This window comes from Aedes aegypti, chromosome 1, assembly GCF_002204515.2.
Source record: "Aedes aegypti strain LVP_AGWG chromosome 1, AaegL5.0 Primary Assembly, whole genome shotgun sequence".
Taxonomy (NCBI): domain Eukaryota; kingdom Metazoa; phylum Arthropoda; class Insecta; order Diptera; family Culicidae; genus Aedes; species Aedes aegypti.
This window is the reverse complement of record NC_035107.1, coordinates 144,243,869-144,263,311: the sequence shown is the minus strand read 5'-3', so window position 1 is coordinate 144,263,311 and position 19,443 is coordinate 144,243,869. Positions and strand designations below refer to the sequence as shown.

The following is a 19,443-nucleotide window of genomic DNA, read 5'->3' as shown; positions in this document are numbered from 1 at the left end:
CAAGGGTAATGTTGATGCACTGTACACCACTTGAGCAATTCAACAAGAATTGCTCAAGTAAAGTGCATCGGCTGGTTTTAGTGGGTCATCGTTGGTGCGGCATCCCCAAACTGCCTGAGTTACCTTCTCAGGCGTCTGTTTGCAGATTTCCCTCTTGTGAAAAAAGCCTAACTGATTAACAGGAACCATGTTATTTCATTTAGTATGTTGTGGATCCCCCACTATCAAAGTTATCAAAGATTCCTCGTTTTACGGTACCTAATTGTGCATGGAGTTTGATTAATCAAAAATGAAAGACATTTTCCACAGCTTCATGGCTTATATCATAACTTGTTTAGCAATGATCTGCTAAAATAAGCACTTGACGTGTCATCATCTCGGTTTGTTGCACAGTGTTATTTAGTTTCTGAAAATTATAATCGCTCAGCTCTAGCACAAGACACGCGTCTTCACGGATTTGGGATTACACAGTGGAGTTGAAAATTTAAGATGTCAAAGCTCATAAAAACTGAAATGATAACTCAAACGGCATGCCGATGGTATGACGTGTAATATGTGATTCGTGGGGAGACTTGAGAAAGGACAGGAAGGAAATGGCTACAGGGGATGTGTGTAATCTACGTTCATAAGGAAAATTTATGTCGGACGGAATGAAGGAAGGATTTGCAGACACTTACCGTCGCTTCAGGAAATTAACATTGCTGGTAAAGCTACTCTTGAAGCTTGCGAAAGACAGTGTGCCGGCTTGTGGATCCTGCTGTAGTGAGAAATCGACAGAAAGAAAGAGAAATAGAAGAAGAAGGTTATTGCCGGAGGTGTACACTCATAGTTTCAATAATATAAACAGTGGAAAAGAAAGGACATAGAGAAGGCAAAAAGCGTTTCTACTCTTATATGCTATTTAGATATTTTGTTAAATCGTTGACGAAGCTAAGGCCAGAAAGTTTTCTTCCTAAAGAGGATATAGAATTTTGTAAAGTAGTACACGGCTCACGCTATTATGGATCACCTAGTCACGAATATTAATCACTTTGTTTCACATGCAATTCAAATGGAAACGATCCTTTATAGTGGGTGACCCGTAATAGTGTGATAACTGTATTAATTTATTCTGTGTACGTCATATCATAATCAGTTATTTTTTCTCTTCGCCTCGACTTTTATGATTATTTCAATTCTACTACGTATCGTTTGAACTTGCTCTATATTATGCCAAAATTAATAAGGAAGTTTTGAAACGTTGTTTCAATGTCCAATTCTTGTATAATTTCTTAATGTAATTTCATTTATCCGAATCAATAATGATGATCTTACAGATGGTCAGTTTTACAAATGTGCTCTGGGGTCACAGTCCTAAGATGCCTTTTTGAAAAAAGAAAGTTGTTGTTACAACACAATGGACTTAAAGATAATTTCTCTTATATATATGTTTTTGCGTATTACGCGTTGCGAGAAAAATTTTGAATCGTGGAAAATCCAGAGCTCTTGATTGCCAAATTTCCCAATAAAATTATCATAGTCACCGATGACTTTGAAGATTGTATTATTGCTGTTTATTTTGTATCAACTGTCGCAATGAACCCGATGATTTCGACAGATTTTGTTGAATCCCTCGTTTGTCACACGAGAACTTGCGGCGAACAACATTTAAATTGAGATCCTGCTAATTCATAAGTCATGAATGAATTGCGCCATTACACCTTAAAGCGTTAACTGATGTTTAGCTAAATTGAATTTTCAGCTTCCATTGATAGTACATCTTGAACAAAAATAATTCACCTCTAAATACATCAGTATGTGAGACGCTAACTGGTTAACCACATAGATGGAAATTACATACTTAGAGAGGGAAGCCATCCGGAATCATTGTCAAAAATGAAAAGTGACACAGTCCCTGGTGTAGGAAACACTTTATCTACGGTTTCCAACTTGGTCTTAAACGTAGTTATTCGTAGTTAAATACAATATATGGAAGACCGTAGTCTACGAGATTCGAGCAACTACGAACCATCATTCATTTCCATCACGAGTTTTAGTTATGCAGAACCTCTCCAACTACATGCCGAACTGCACCAATCGATTTGCTGTAAGTTGTCAATGATTTGACTCATATTTAAAACTGCAATGCTTACTGTGGTTCATTTCATCTGTGCGGGGATTGCTAGCTGCACGTTATTTCCGCGAAGCAATCCAAATTTTTGAATTTCCCCGCAATAATAGATCAACATCGTAGAGTTTCTTCTTTATCTGACATGACAACTTGAATGATAATGATCTTAGAGTAGTCATGGCATATGATAAATCACCACATATCTAGTGAATCAAATTATCATCAAAATAGACGAAAAACAAACAACAAAGCAAGCTTGCTCACAACCGTTTGTCACAACTGTTGCGGATAAGGACACAATTTAAAGCAGAATTGTCATGACAATCACAGAGCGCAATATTGTTGCAACCTTTTCAACTCGCGATTAATCAGTAATTTTAAACACAAAACCAAACTGTTTTATGGATGCTGTTTGATAACGTGTCAATGTTTACCAACACGGAGAAAGGTCTCGAAAATTGCAATGCGAAGCCCAGAAAATCGCCGCGCACGTGGTGATCGATCTTTGTCATATTCTGTTCAGGTGATGATAAACTCATGTTGCGGAATAAAATTGTTGCAACAAGAATAGGAGGTGACAATGTCTTTGTTGCTGCGTGTTGGGTGACAATTTATTCACTGACCAAGAGTTTTTTTGGCATCAATGTCATCATATGACAGTTCTAATTGGGTCCTATTTGAACTCTATTGTTTTAGAGACGGTACCTGGACGTTTCTCAGAAAAATATCTATGCAAATTTGTACACTCAGATATTGTATTGAGATCTTTGAAATCTTCGTACTTCCACTGTCACTGTTCTTCTTTTGTGGCACTCGACAATCTGTCACATTTTTTCTAAGGTGAGAATTTTACACCAAACACAACATATCAAATCTGTCAATTTTCCTGGTCCCTTCTGAGGGGAACATTTCTATACTTCCGCTGAACCCAACGGATCGAATCCGTGACTGCTCCCTTCTAAGGCGAGCATTACGAAACTTCCACCGGACCCGATAGATCGAATCTATCGCTTCGGTACTCGTTTTGAAACGAGTGTTTGTGCTTCCGCTGGACCCAACGGATCGTACCCGTTGATACGGCAACTGCCTTCTAAGGCGAGCATTTACTTTTCGACCGGACCCGACAGTTCGAAACTTATCTTTCTCGTTCCCTTCATAGGCGAACTTTTTTTTTATTGAAACAGCCTGACCCGACGGATCGAATCCGCCGCTAAGGCAACTTCCCCTCTAAGGTGAAGTTTTTTTTATACCTTACGTACTTATTAGTTGTAATTATACTATTATCGCAATAACAGTGGCTTCAAAAACTTCGGTTACGGCTACTTCTTGGGTTATAGTTCTTCGGGAAAACAAATCTTCATACAGCTTTTGAACGCTTCAAATACCCTTCAAATACAGCTTATCTTTGACCTTTGATAGCCATCGTAGACGTACGTGGGTCCTTTCGTCGCCAATGTGGAGTTTCTTGTTTCTTGTCCATGAAAAAATGGATTCTTTGTTTCAATATTTTGCTTTCAGTGTATAATGAGTAAATTTTGCCTAATGTTCTGAATTGCTTCGAAAATTGTTGAACTTTAGGAGTCACTTTAAGTCTTTCAAATTTTTTGATGGGTTTGGTACAAATTCATCTGTTTCTTTTTTGGTCAAGGTGTTAATTGGTTTACTCCCCAGCCTTGTTCCTGAAGGTAGTCTGAATGGGGTTATCAAAGGAAACGTGAGTGTTGCTAGTATCCAATCTACGAAGTATACCGTAACTACGCTAACGCTAACGCTAACGCTAAGGTCATTATTGGCCTCACAACCACTTAAATGTGGGGGCCAGGGGCCATGGCCTCCTCGGACCTCCAGTTAATATGGCCCTGGAGGAGCAGTTATAATGGGTTCATGAATAAACAGTTGTCTAAGGAACACTCTACGTCAACATAGGAATAAAGCTGTAAAACGGTCAAGTGCCACAAAAAAAAATTTTTTTGGTAAAGTTTCTTGAAATTGAATAGTCAACAACTTTGCTGAAACATGTACACTATCCGTCATAAATACGGACTCACTAAAATAAGTATTGCAACATTCAAATAAATTTAGCATCGCCTCAAAATAGGTAAAATTACTCTGCTATATCTCGAGATCTTTATGATTTTCATGATCTTCAGCAAAGTTGTTCAGCTGATCAAGGACATCCGGAAGGCAAACCATTTGGTTCGCAATTTTGACGCTAGGTGGTGCTAGTGAGCATGTAAAATTGATTTAGCAAGTTCTATCTTGTGATCTATATAAGATAGAAGTTCGAGTCTTCGGCAAAGTTGTTCAGAAAGTCAATGACATAAGACAGAAAGTGTGTTGCGCAATTTAGCCCCAAAATTGTACTCAGAAGCATATATAATAAGTAACTACCTCATTATCAAGATGATATTGTTCAGTTGTTCAAGCAACGTTGTTCAGAAGGTCAAGGACATTCGGGAAGCGTATAGTTTGGTTCGAATAAAATAGACCCCAGTGCACACTGGGCCAGGAGCAGAATTTAGCCAAATAAAACCTCAAAACAAAAGAAAAAATGAGAACAGCGATAGCCCCTTTGGTCCCAAGGCCTTCAAAACACGAAAAAACGGAAACTATTGAGTTTTTTCATGTAAAAACACAATTTTTGTGAAATTTCATATTTTTCATGAAAAGTCAAAATCATTAGCTTTCATTTCGTCCAAAAAGATTGAAAATCGGTCAAACGGTTCAAAAGTTATAATATTTTTTTAAATAATTTTTTTGCAAAATCGCGATTTTTCTGGTAACCCTATTTCGGAAATGGTCACCCTAATCAAAAAATCCAAAAATACGTGTATCCTTATTTTGGATAAGTAACAAAATAGCACTAGATCGGTTTTCATGGAATAGCTGTATGCTTAAACACCTGACTAACAAAAAGTATTAGATTAACAAATCTTAACTGACGCAATGTGTCAAAAATCTATTTATATGAAAAAGGTGGTTATTTTGAATTTAGATATCTCAAATATATCAAAATAAACATCCTACAAAGTTTGGTAGATTAAATAAAGCGTATTTGGAAATATTTATAAGTTTTTGCTAAAATTTGCAACTTTTTGGGTAAAGTTATATTAAAAAATATAATACTTTTACAATAATTTGTTCAAAAATTAAAATATTAAAAAAGATTTTATAAATAAGATTTTTTTTCATATAGTAAATGCATGTTATCGAATTTAAGCGACGCATGGTGTTTAATATGAAACATTTGACGATTTTGACGTGAAAAGTATAACAAACGTAAAATTCAAGTGATTTAGATGTTAGAAGCGGCTCACAACAGCGTCTGTTCCCCATGTCAGGGGCGGCTGATCATCGTCCGAGTACCAGAGAAAAGACTCTAAGAAGGATCTAAGAAGGACTCTAAGCTAAACTGCGCACTATGGCCCTCCGAACATTTACGGGGGAATGGTCCTCCGGAAATCTAGGGGGTTGGTGTCAGGCCCTGCAAGCCAACCGTAAAAACACATCAGCACAGGAACGTCAACGAGAGAATTCGGACCGGAACAATCGGCAAAGACCACAGCGACGAAAATGGACTAGCGATTGGAAACTCGGTACGTGGAACTGCAAATCTCTCAACTTCATTAGAAGCACACGCATACTCTCCAATGTACTGAAGATCCGCGGTTTCGACATCGTAGCGCTGCAGGAAGTGTGCTGGATAGGTTCGATGGTGCGAACGTTTAGAGGTAATCATACCATCTACCAGAGCTGCGGCAACATACATGAGCTGGGAACAGCTTTTATAGTGATGGGTGATATGCAAAGGCGCGTGATCGGGTGGTGGCCGATCAACGCAAGAATATGCAAGTTGAGGCTCAAAGGCCGGTTCTTCAACTTCAGCATAATAAACGTGCATAGCCCTCACTCCGGAAGCACTGATGATGACAAGGTCGCATTTTATGCGCAGCTCGAACGCGAGTGCGACCGCTGCCCAAGCCACGACGTCAAGATCATCAGGTTGGCCAGGAGGAGGAATTCAGCGCCCACCGGCTGACGAACGAGAACAACCTACGACTGATAGATTTTGCCGCGTCCAAGAACATGGCCATTCGCAGCACCTATTTTCAGCACAGCCCTTCGTATCAATACACCTGGAGATCACCACAGCAGACGAAATCACAAATCGACCACGTTTTGATCGATAGACGGCACTTCTCTTCAATAACCGACGTCAGAACCTGTCGTGGCGCTAACATTCACTCCGACTACTAGCTTCTTCTTCTTCTTTTTCTTGGCATTAACGTCCTCAGTGGGACAGAGCCTGCTTCTCAGCTTAGTGTTTTTATGAACACTCCCACAGTTATTAACTGAGAGGTTTCTTTGCCTAAGTTGCCATTTACGCATTCGTATATCATGTGGCAGGTACGATTATACTCTATGTCCAGGGAAGTCAAGGAAATTTCCATTACGAAAAGATCCTGCACCGACCGGGATTCGAACCAAGACACCTTCAGCTTGGTTTTGCTTTGTAGCCGCGGACTGTACGGTATCGACGCCCGCCTCGGTATAACCTAGCGTGACTGGCCCAACCGAACGTCGCCGCGGAAATGTGTAGGGATAAGGATGGAAGCATCTTGACGGACGGACGTGAGGTGATTGAAAGGTGAAAGCAGCACTATGATGAACACCTGAATGGCACGGAGAACACAGGCGCAAAGGGTCACAACAGCGGAGGAAGTGACTACGTCAGCACGGCGGATGAAGGAAACCAACCTGTCCCCACATTAAGGGAAGGTCAGGATGCCATCAACCAGCTCAAGAATAACAAGGCCGCTGGTAAGGATGGTATTGGAGCTGAACTCATCAAAATGGGCCCGGAGAGGTTGGCAGCCTGTCTGCACCGGCTGATTGTCAGAATCTGGGAAACGGAACAGCTGCCCGAGGAGTGGAAGCAAGGAGTCGTATGCCCCATCTATAAGAAGGGCGACAAACTGGAATGTGAAAACTATCGTGTGATCACTATCCTGAATGCCGCCTACAAAGTGCTATCCCAGATTATCTTCCGTCGTCTATCACCAATAGCAAATGAGTTTGTGGGCAGTTATCAAGGTGATTTCATCAACGGCCGCTTGACGACGGACCAAATCTTCACTGTACGGCAAATCCTCCAGAAATGCCGTAAATACCAAGTCCCAACGCATCACCTGTTCATCGATTTTAAAACGGCTTACGATAGCATCGACCGCGAAGAGCTATAGAAAATCATGGACGAGTACAGCTTTCCGGAGAAGCTCACAAGACTAATAAGAGCAACGATGGACGGTGTGCAGAATAGCGTGAAGATATCGGGCGAACATTCCAGTTCGTTTGAATCCCGCCGGGGATTCTGACAGGGTGATGGACTTTCGTGCCTGCTGTTCAACATCGCGCTAGAAGGCGTCATGCGGAGAGCCGGGTTCAATAACTGAGGTACGATTTTCACAAGATCCGGCCAATTTGTTTGCTTCGCGGATGATATGGATATTGTCGGTAGAACATTTGGAGCGGTGGCAGACCTGTACACCCGTCGGCCTGGTGGTAAATGCGTCAAAAACAAAATACATGCTGATAGGCGGAATCGAGCGCGACAGAACCCGCCTAGGAAGCAGTGTTACGATAGACGCGGATACTTTTGAGGTGGTTGACGAGTTCGTCTACCTCGGATTCTAGTTAACGGCTGATAACTACGTTAGTCGTGAAATCCGGAGACGCATCATCAGTAGAAGTCGCGCCTACTATGGGCAAGCTGCGGTCGAGAAAGATTCACCCCCGCACCAAATGTACCATGTACAAAACGCTAATAAGACCGGTAGTCCTCTATGGACACGAAGCATGGACCATGCTGGAAGAGGACCTGCAAGCACTTGGAGTGTTCGAACGTAGGGTGCTTAGGACCATCTTTGCCGGTGTGCAGGAGAACGGTATGTGGCGGTAGAGAATGAACCATGATAGCGAGCTCGGCTTTACGGCGAACCCAGTACCCAGAAGGTGGCTAAAGCCGGAAGGGTGCGCTGGGCAGGGCATGTTGCAAGACTACCGGACAACAATCCTGCAAAGATGGTGTTCGCGTCGAATCCGGTTGGCACAAGAAGGCGGGGAGCACAGCGAGCGAGTTGGCTTGATCAGGTGCAACAATATCTGGAGAACGTAGGCCAAAATCGAAGTTGGAGAGACACAGCCTTGGACCGTTTAAATTGGCGTAACATCGTTAACAAGGCTTTATCAAATTAATTGATGTAACACCAACTAAATAAATAATAATTGTTTGGTTCACAATTTTGCCGCTAGGTGGCGCTAGAAAGCATGTGAAAATGAGCCTTTTGAGCAAGCTCTTCTTGTGATTCACATGAGATAGAAAGCTCGAGTCTTCGGAAAAGTTTTGCAGAGTTTCAAGGACACCGGAATTAAAAAAATCCGGTCGGTGCCACTAGTGAGCAAATAAAATTAAGGATTTCAATCAAGTTTTATCTTCTGATCCAGATATGATAGAAAATTGGAGTCTGGAACATCCAATGATTTAGACACTAATCACTAGGAATATGAAGTCAATCAAACCTGAAACTCTTGATTAATCACTTAAATATTAGGTGAATCTGACATGATTTGGTGAAAATTAAATGGACCAGAATCTCTCGAAAATGAAGTGAATAAGTCTTAAATTATTTGAACATGAAGGCAATCATACCTGAATCATTAGGAAATTAAGTGAATCAGTCCTAAACTCTTCCACTGGAGAATGCAGTTGAATAAAAATTAATAAGCTAAACCGGAATTGAATCAGACCTTAATTACTTCAATATGAAGTAAGTCACACCTTAAAAGTGAATCAGACCTGATGCACTTGAATACGCAATGAATCCGACAAGAATCACTTATATGGAGCAAATCTAACATAAATCACTTGACTATGAAATGAATCAATCCTGAATCACTTGAATATAAAGTGAATCAATCCTTAATCAGTTGAATATGAAGTGTATCACTCTTGAGTCACTTGAACATGGAGTGAAGCTGATATGATTTATTTAATATGGAGAGAATCAAACCTGAACAACTTGAATATGAAGTGAATCAAACCTGAAGGACATGAATATAAAGTGAATTAGACATTAATCACTTGGGTATTGAGTGAATCAACGTGAATCACTTGAATTTAAAGTCAATCAATCCTGAATCACTTGGATATGAGAAGGTTCTGACTTGCATAATTTGAATATGACTTGCGTCAGGCATGAACTACTCGTACTTGAAGTAAAACATACCTGAATCTTTAAAAGATGCATCAGATCTGAATTACTTGAATGTGATAGATTCGTACATTAATCACCTACACTTTCAAATGCCAAAAGCTTTCTGAACAATATTCTGGACATTCTATCTCATTAAATCATGAGATTTAATAATACTGCGGAACAAGTTTTTGTCTCCAGCATCAAAATACCTCTATTTACTTAATTAAGGGTTGCTAAATCCATTGCCGTTTACAGAAATATCATAGCGCGTCTAGTTTTTGAGGTATTGGTTGTTGAAAATGCGAAAATTGACTATTTCAGCCCAGCTTGTAAGGCAATTTATTTGCTTAATTTGCCACAGAATTCAAACTTTATGTGTATAACAACACTTATCATGAAAGTTTGTAATACTTTTGACGCGAAAAAGTTATTTTTTGATGGTTTAGAAAAGTATTATATTTTGCCATATAAGAGAAACGAAGAATTTTGTATGGAGACTGCAAGCATATTGAAAAAAAAAATCGGTTTAATCTAATTTTAATCGTGCAATTTCAATCAAAATACATTCAAAATGAAGTCCTCTTTTTCATGCTAGGTGGAAAAGATCACAAACAAGTTTGATAAAATATACTTCAAGTATTAGGTGAACATCAATAAAATCAATGTTTTATACAAATTTGGCGACCTGTAGCTAAAAATTGTGACGTGCTGGGAAATTTCTGAGAACGGCATCAGATTTAGCAACCCCAAATCTACTAGAGACACATAATTTGAACCTTCACACTTAAATTATTTTACGGATTCCTGTAAAAATCTCAACAGCTGAACAGTTCGGTGAAATAAATTAACGGAGTACGGTAAATTTTTACAGTATTCGGTGAAAAATCACCGGAATCCGTAAAATTTCGACGGAATTACGGTGTTTTATTTCACCGAACTCTTCAGCTGTTGAGATTACGGTGAAATTCACCGTAAGAGCTTAGTGTGTTGAGACACGCAAAAATGTAATTTTTGTTGCGCTGTGTAACAGTCAACCCTCCATAACTTGATGTTCCATATCTCGACAAAGACTTGAAGAAACAGAGAAAAAGTTGGTTTTCGTGGCAACCTCGGACCTTAGTAACACTGATTATGTGTTCCATAACGGGATCATCCCTTTAATTCCAAGTTCAAGATGCTCAATTTCACATGCTCACTAGCGCCACCATGCGGTAGAATAACGAATCAAACTGTTTACGTTCGGATTTCTTTGACTTTCTGAACAACTTTGTCGAAGACTCAAACTTGCTATTTCATCAGGATCACAATACAGAGCTAGCTTGAAATTCTCAATTTAACATGTTCACTAGCACCACCTAGTGACAAAATTATGAACTAAACTGTTTGCCTTTCGGGTTTCCTTGACCTTCTGAACAACTTTGCCAAAAACTTGAACGTTCTTTCTTATCAAAATTATGAGATAGAACTTGTATGAAACATATATAAATCATTCTGTTTTCCGTATTCCTACTGCTACTTAACGGCAATATTTAGAACCAAACTGTTTGCATTTCGGATATCCTTGACATTATAATCAACTTTGTCGAAGAATCGATCTTTCTATCTTATCTGGATGATGATATAGATGCTCATTTTTATCTGCTCATTAGCGCCACCTATCGGCAAAATTTCGAAACCGAACTGTTTGCTTTTCGGATGTCCTTGACCTTCTGAACAACTTTGTCGAAAACTCGATCTTTCTATCTCATGTGGATCACAAGATGGAACTTGCTTAAAATGCTCAATATTACATGCTCACTAGTGCCACCTAGCGGCAAAATTGCGAACCAAACTGTTTGCTTTCCGAATGTCTTTGATCTGCTGAACAACTGAAGACCGCACCACTATAGATCATCAGCATATCGAGATATAGCATCATGAATGTTTCTGTTTTGAGGTGATGCTAAACTTTTCAGGGTGTTTCAATATTCAGCTGAGTGTTGCAATACTTTTTCAAGCGAGTCCGTATTTATGACGGGTAGTAGGTATAAACCAAAATTCTTACAAATAACAAAGTTGTCAATTTAATTCCTATGAAATTATGGACCTCTCTTATTTTGAATAACGGCAAACAAAGAGCATAACCCGTACCGTAAAACAGAGTAGTTTTGATTGGCTGTCTTGATGGTGTTATTCGAACAACACGTTCCCATAGTGAACGTTAGCCATAACGAAGCTCAAGTAGCATACCATGTCATTTTTAAATCACAGCAATTTGTGTGTAACAAACTCTACGAAATATTTCACAGCTATGTAACGAAAAAAGCGCAGGAGGTGGAGCCAATTTGTAACAAGTGAAGAAAAATATTGCTAGTCACATATGAACTACAGTTGTTCAAAGTGCTACAACTGTGCAACAGACAAACAGCGTGCGTTAATTGCAGAATCCAGGACAAAATGTTACCAAAACAGAAAAATGCGACAATACTAATGATTCATAGGTACTTGATATGAGTTTTGTTTTGTTCATTTATTGGTAAAGAAAGTTATTGCCCAGATTTCTTGTACTTATTCCTCAAAAATGTTGGCTAAATTTTTGAAAATGAACCTGTTTTACACCTATAAGAAAGCAAGCACATTTAGAAGGTTTAAAAAACTTTGGTGAAAAATCTTCGAAATTAAATAGCTTACAACTGAAGCATCTATAATTGTAATAATTGGCCTTGGAATGATGAAACATCTACTTGGTTGTGCTACAAAAGGGCCCGATATAAGAAGAAGCTTGAAACTCTTCGCGGGCCGCACAAAATGAGGTGGCCTACTTAAGATTGGGAGCAGCTTATTGTTCATGTTATTACTAAATACCTGAATATTACCTTCGGTCATCTCAATCAACTCAACTGCAGGTAATTTCAGCGACACAGCTAGGTTTCTCTTTGCAATAAAGGATTCTAAAAACGTTTCTTCTGTGCTCCTCCTACGAATTTATAATTTGTTCCTTGCTTGAAACGGACTGATGGACACAATGAACGTTGATTTTATTAGGGTGATAGTTTCTTAATAATTCGTTTCGAACACATCCAGTTGTAACGATAGCCAAGCTTTCACATTGTTCCTTGGTGCTTGAAAATCGTCAGTTTCATTACATCTTCTTCTACATCAAACGTTTTTCGTGTCTGATCCACAATATTGATGTTGGGTGCTTCGGAAAAGAACGGCAAAAATGCGGACAATTCGTCTAGCTTGATCGATCGTTTCGCAATACTACATCTCTGATCCACGAAAGACCACTTCCCAGATTCTCCAAAACTTCACCTTCTGACTGTGATTGACTCCGCAGATAAATATCCATATCCCACTTCTGATGTTTTAGTAAAATACGAATTATAGGTTTAAGCGTTTATTCAGTTATGGTTCTTAATCAGTCTAATGCCAGGTCTTGTATCCGTTAAGGCCTATTTAAGATTGGGAGTAGCTTAGTGTTTATGTTATTGGGCGGCATCCACAAATTACGTAACGCTCGAAGGGGGGGGGAGGGGGTAGGCTCGAGCGTTACGACTCATACAAAATTTTAAAAATTTACATACCAAAAGCGTTACGGAGGGGGGGGGGGAGGGGGTCGAAAATTTCCAATTTTAGCGTTACGTAATAAATGGATGCCGCCTTACTAAATACCTAAAAACCCCAAATTAATTCTCGATTTCAATGAAAATAGCTCTAACACAATGTGTCATACTAATGCTTTTTAGTTTTGCATTCGTGTTACTCGAATTTTATTATTCCATCTAGTATTTCGTAATGTATTGTGCAGTTCCTACCTTTCTGGACACCACGCACTTCACAAGTGCGGGCGGGTTTATAAGTGCGGAAACGTCAAACCCTTTGTTTTCGCCGTTGGCGGGTAGTGAGTGAATCAGTTTCGCGCCAATGAAAATTATTTACGTTTTAGCAAAACCTTGTGCTTTCAGCAGGGTTGCTAGTTTATTTGTTACACTTGTTTCACAAAAAAACTGACTGGTAAAACATTTGTAAAAGTATTTCTGCTACATGAAATAGGCTTGTTCGACTATATTTAGTTGTAGCAAAGATGCAGTTAAGTGCTAGTCTGCATTTGGGTAGAAATACCTACGTAATTTGTCGGGTAAATGTACACGTGAAGCATTTCAGGTGTGGAACCATCTGCATGGAAAAATATTTTGAGCCACTGCTCGGTAACTTTCGAAGTGCGATACCGTATATTCGGGTGAAATTGATCAGTAGGGTGAAATTGATCACTGTGTCACACGATTTTATTTCCCTCTAATAGAGCACAGAAATTAATGCAACCTATTTCAATGAACGTTATTTGTTTTAACTATTGCCGAATTGCATGTTGTGAAGCTTTTTGTATTAAGGAATGTTTATTTCTATGAAAATAATAGAAAATTTCATAATCGTGTTCTGTGTGGTATTGGCAGACATCAATAAACTTATAGTTTTAAACAAGGATTTGAACATGGTGTCAACCTGAAAATTTGTAAGGATGCTTGAAATATAACCCCAAAACGATTTTTTTATCAAAATTCGTACCAATTTGTTCATTTTATTGTAATAATTGAATTTTAATAGATATCAGAAGATTCCTACGGAAATTGCCTACATTTAGGCGTTTTCTGCGGTACTGTTGAAAATTAATTCTCGCGTTGAGTATCATAAGGCGTATCTGCAGTGTTCGATTTCTCTTCGTCGATTTTCTCTTTGCATTATTACGTGAAGTTCAATCAAATTTCGAAACATTTTATCGTTCTGTACGATGAAGGACGATGAATACTTTCAACTGAGTCAAACATTGCAGTCGAAAACAGTCGCCCGACCAAGTAATTAGCTAAAGAGAAAATCGATGAAGAGAAATCGATCACTGCAGTTACGCCCTTATGATACTGAACGCGAGAATTGTTTGTTATTTCCATAAATTTTACATTGTTAAGAATTTGGCGAGCATATTTGGATTCAGAAGGCTAAAATTAAATAAGTAAAGTTGTTTTCAAAACTAACAGTAATTGTTTTGACAGGTGATCAATTTCACCCCGAAATGGAATTCCTTGATTTTTTATTTTAGAGACGATTTTCAGCACTAAAATCACAACTGTATGAAAATTTCAGTATATAAACCAATGAGGCTCACCGTCGTACTTGTTTTCCTGCATTAAGTTGTTTGGAATTGGCAACATCATAGAAAACAGACATGGAAAACCGTGGAAAGTGATCAATTTCACCCGAAATTACAGTACACAACTTTCCCAATAATCCATCCATAAAGGCAAAGCACAATATACTGGGGGTCCCGTTCTATCAAAGTAACTCGCATTATCAAAAGAACCCTGTTTTACGACACTTACAACCTTGTAGAAAACTAGAGCTCGAAATGCATTTTTTCCGCGTAAATCTGATTTCTGGACCAAAGTTCATTGGCACAGATTTCCGGTTGGTCGAAAATTGGTTCATTTCCCCTAGCTGGGAAGATTCCACTTAAGAAAAAAAATTGTTCTCTTTTTGGACTGAACACAAAAGGATGGCCTGTCCCATAGTATTTCAAACGGCGTGTGTACACCATATTCCACATCACTTCAAACTTTAAAGATCAATTTTCATCATAACTTATTATTATCAAGATTTTCAGCCATAGGCTAATTCATCTCCAATCACAATTGATACTTTTTAAGCATAAGGAAGCAGAAACTTTTCAAGTCTATTGAGCATACATATTTCAGAAACCGCCCTTCGACTCTTATAGTAATCCAGTCACATAGAGTGACTGGGAAACAGTCAAAAAACGGAAAGAAGAGTCGTGTCGAGCGCATATTTTGGTCAACAATGACTTCAGTTGAGCTATTTTGATCGAATCGACTCATAAAATTGGTCTCTCAATCATTTTTGTTGCTTTTAAAAGACATGCACAGCCAATAACGATTTGCTTGTTCGGTAATTTTTAATACTGGATACGAATTGTAAAAACCGTAATTCCAAAATCCAGTAAATTTTACTGGGGTCGGTAATCTGAATTGGCTGTGTGTAGCATGGGTGTGGAGAAGTTATATTGGATAGCATCTTAGCATAGCTTTCGAATGTAAGGCGCTTATGTGTTTTGATGACGAGTATTAAATCTGCAAATTATAGGTAAGTAAGGTGAGGTAAATAAGTGTATCAACTACCGGCAGACTTGGGTGGGCTGGTCAATCAGTGTGAATGTGTCCGAGATAAAATTTTGAAAATTCAGCTTGGATCCATATAGAGATCGGTGATTTCGTGAACGTGAACGATGCGAGCGCTACGGGTGGTCGATTGGCCACCTTCTATATTTTTTATTCGACCGTTAAAAAGGTGGTCGATGGACAATGGTGAAAGTGTGACGTCTGTTTGTCTGGGCTCTAATCGAAAGAATCTTTGTCAATATTCTTGCCTAGGTAGTAGCATTATAAACACTTGTTGACAAAGTGCATTTTGTTCAAAACTAACTTATTTAGAATCATTTATTATTTTAACCAAGTCTCATCCGACAAGGTAAGGGTATAACGTTTTTTTGGGTATAAATAATACCTCAATAAGATTCTGTACAATAGAAGGCAAAGCCAAGTGGAATAAGTTTCAAACACACAAACAATACAAATCAGGTTTCCGTTTCTCCACTTCCTTTTAATCTACGAGCTGTTAAAAGCATGCTGAGCTTCAATTGCTTGTATGGTGAACTTATGATGCGAAGTGTGAAGAGAGAGAAAAGAATCCTTTATCGTGGCTTTTTGTTTTTTATTGTGCTTTTCTTCTGCTTGAAGATGTGTATTCATTATATGATATTGTGTAGCTAAAGGTGCTGTTGTTGAACAGATAAGGAAAAATATAGCATATAAGAGCGTGAAATACAAGCATTCTCGACTCTATGATAGAAGTTCAAAGCTTAAAGCTATAAGAAAAGAGTTTGAAAATAATACGAAGAAAAAAAAACAAAAATCACATAGCCAGTATTGAGTAGGGATGCATGTAATGCGGAAAATTACCTTTGGCGGGGCGCAGATTCGCCCGCACCCAGCGTCAGATATGGCGCTAATATTGAACGAGAAGAAAAGTTGGGAATCAACTACACCACGCTCCGGATGAGTAGTTGCCTTGCTTAAGATTCGCTACTCGTTCGCTTTATTTTCTAATTGAACCGATTTGTCGTGTAGGACAGCTAACCTTTTGTTGTAGCTGTTTTATTGGTGTAGTTGAGGTTTTGGTTTGATTTTTTCTATACTATCAATCTCAACGAGATAGCGTGATGATATTCTAGTGAAGTGATGACTATTTAGCAACCAAAAAGGGTCTTATGCGTTCGGTATTGAGCCAATAATTCTGACGATTCAAGGTTTTCCGGGAAATGAGATGACGTGACACGTGACAGGGGAAAAGAAAACAAATAATGTTAACAAAAACTTTGAAATCTAGATAAATTCTACAACTAATTCACCCTTGAACTGAAGTTTGGCTTTCACCCACGTAAATACGCCACGACGCTGTTTTTCAGAATCGCTGCTTGATTGAACTTGAGTTGTGTAAAACTGTAGACCTAATGGAATACGACAATTATGCACTAATTTCCGTTAGACGGATATACACTTCTTCACTTGCACTATCACTTGAAGTTAATCTTCGGTTTGGTTTGGCTTCTCCTGATGTGCTTTTACTTTAGTTGGATAATCTGAAAAAGGAAGGAAATAAAACAGATTTATGAGAAAGCTATTTCAAATGCGCTAAGTACAATTTAATATGAACATTTTCCTTCCGATAGAGTGTTTAACAAATTGACGCCGACATGCATCTATATTTTACGATTTTTTGAAAATGTTTTATTTAAAACATGGGGTTTCTAAAGCTTTAGGCAATATGCAATTTTTGACGAGTTGCCAAAATCCAAAAAACCTCTAAAACAGAGCTGGAACTCAGTTTTTGTTCCCATAAAGTCCTCTTGTACGTTAATATATACCCCCTGAATCTCACTAAGGGTAAAAATTGGTGGTCATAATGGAAGGGGTGTGAAGTACGAACGGATGTAAGGATAATTGAAAATCCATTGGTAAAATCGGTATTGCATATTATCTAATCATTTCTGGCTTGATTTATGATCTTGCCTTAAAACCCATTGGTAATCAAGTGTGTAGCTTGTTATTACTGAGCAAACGAATAGATTTTAAACTAATTTAGCAATGTTATGATAAAAAGAACATCCTCCTCTTCCAGTTGTGATAGTTTTATTTGCCTCAAAACACCGAGCACACTTGGTTACCAATGGCTTTTAAGACGAGATCATAAGTTATGCGACATTTGATCATCTGAGAAATATAAGTATCGAATAGTCATATATAATCTTGGAGCTTCGTAGCCGTGCGGTTAGTGTCACCAGGCGTTTAGCCGCATCGTGCTAGGGAGTGTGGGTTCGATTCCCGCCTCAGGCCGGTAAACTTTTCGTGAGGAATGTGCCACTGGGCGTTGCAACTGCTAGTCCGTTGTCTAGTGTGGTGCTTCCTTCAAAGGGCATAAATGCCCACTGGAAGCATTAACGTATCAGTGTCTTTTATTTGCTGGATTTTTAATAAAAATGTTTGGCTCGTTTGATACTAGATACGATTTTTCCCGAAAATAGATCGAACAGTGACACAGATCGAAAAAGACCATCGTATTCTAAACGGAAAAAAAACCAATCGGACATCAATCATCAATAGTAAATGATTACTACACATATAAAATAAAACTAGATACCGTGGTGCATCAATATCCGGACGCTGAAGAGGCACGAAATGTTCTAGCTCAATTTGCACGACCTTAATTTCTCACATGATTAAGGTGTGATATTCATACAATTAGCTTACGAATACATCTCCACAAAAACGAAGAAAATTTCATGGAAAATAGCAAAAATAACATGTAAATTGTTAAAATAATGAAACAATGCTTGTCCTTAAATCCGGACACGTGAATCAATATGCCGGACACTCATGAATCAAAATCCGGACAACGTTAAATACATTGACTATATCTATACAAAATTCATTGAAATCAACAAGTTAATGATTTTTACGGTAACGTAAAACATACATTTACTGTACAATATAATATAATTAACAACATTATGTTTAATAAGAACATTTTTTACCTGCATTCATTTTTGTAGTTCGATGCTAAACATGAGCTGCAGCGCCACCGAAACAATCGCGTTTTAAGCAGTTTTTCAGCGCAAAATAATTGTGTTATCATTGATTACACTACTTTCCCACCTTTCCTTTTTTTTCATATGTTCTTCAAAAATAGTACTTTTCACTGCAAATATCCGGCTAGAGAAACAATGGCTCACAAACCCGGACAGCGTCTTTTTGCTCTTATTATTATTATTATTATTATTATTATTATTTATTAGCGACACTTTACCATTCATTTGGCATTCGTGTCGGCTTTTGCTCTTGATTTAGTTAATTTTCACACCAAATCACTGTTTTTCTATAATTTATCATCACATTCACTTTTCTGAACCAAACAAGCAGTAAAAATAATACTTATTCACACATTCGCGAGTGAATCAATTCTGATAAGTCAATTGGAAACTTTACAGTGAGCAATTCTCGCTGAAACCAGGCCGCCATCGGCACCCATCGTTAGAATTCCAATTTTATGTCACTGATCGCTAGCTTTCGATAAAACTTAAGGGTGGTCCTTTTTGTTTTCTCAAATTGGTGGACCCCTCGTACGCCAGCTAGCTAAACAGTTTGCAAAAAAGCCCATTTTTTGATAAATCTTGGGTATTTCTTCATGTGATATGTCTCATATTTCCCTTGGAACACATACCAAACTTAATGGCATCGTATAGAGGAAGGATATAGCTTTCATTTGAAGTTTAAAAAAATCCGGCGGCCATTTTGAATTTGGCCGCCATCTTGAATTTTGTTAGAAAAATCGTTTTTTCACCATTAGCGCACCGCTCGTTTTGAATTCTGAGATCACCATCAGAAAGCTGAGGAAAAATTGCGTAAGATAGGCTACAGAAACTAGGTGTGCAATGGTATTTACCCTATGAAATGAACGATTTTCTAAAAC

The 19,443-nt window shown here is 38.4% G+C and overlaps 1 protein-coding gene across 1 annotated transcript in view; it reads right to left on the bottom strand.

The window, feature by feature from the left end:
- LOC5565053 (synapsin) overlaps positions 1-19,443 on the bottom strand; it is a 169,063-nt gene that overhangs the window by 127,800 nt on the left and 21,820 nt on the right. The window contains exons 2-4 of the mRNA XM_021849534.1: positions 16,826-17,056; positions 16,377-16,710; positions 678-757 (exon numbers count right to left, since the gene is read on the bottom strand). The gene's annotated coding sequence lies outside the window, so the exon portion shown is untranslated. The remainder of the gene's footprint in view (positions 1-677; positions 758-16,376; positions 16,711-16,825; positions 17,057-19,443) is intronic.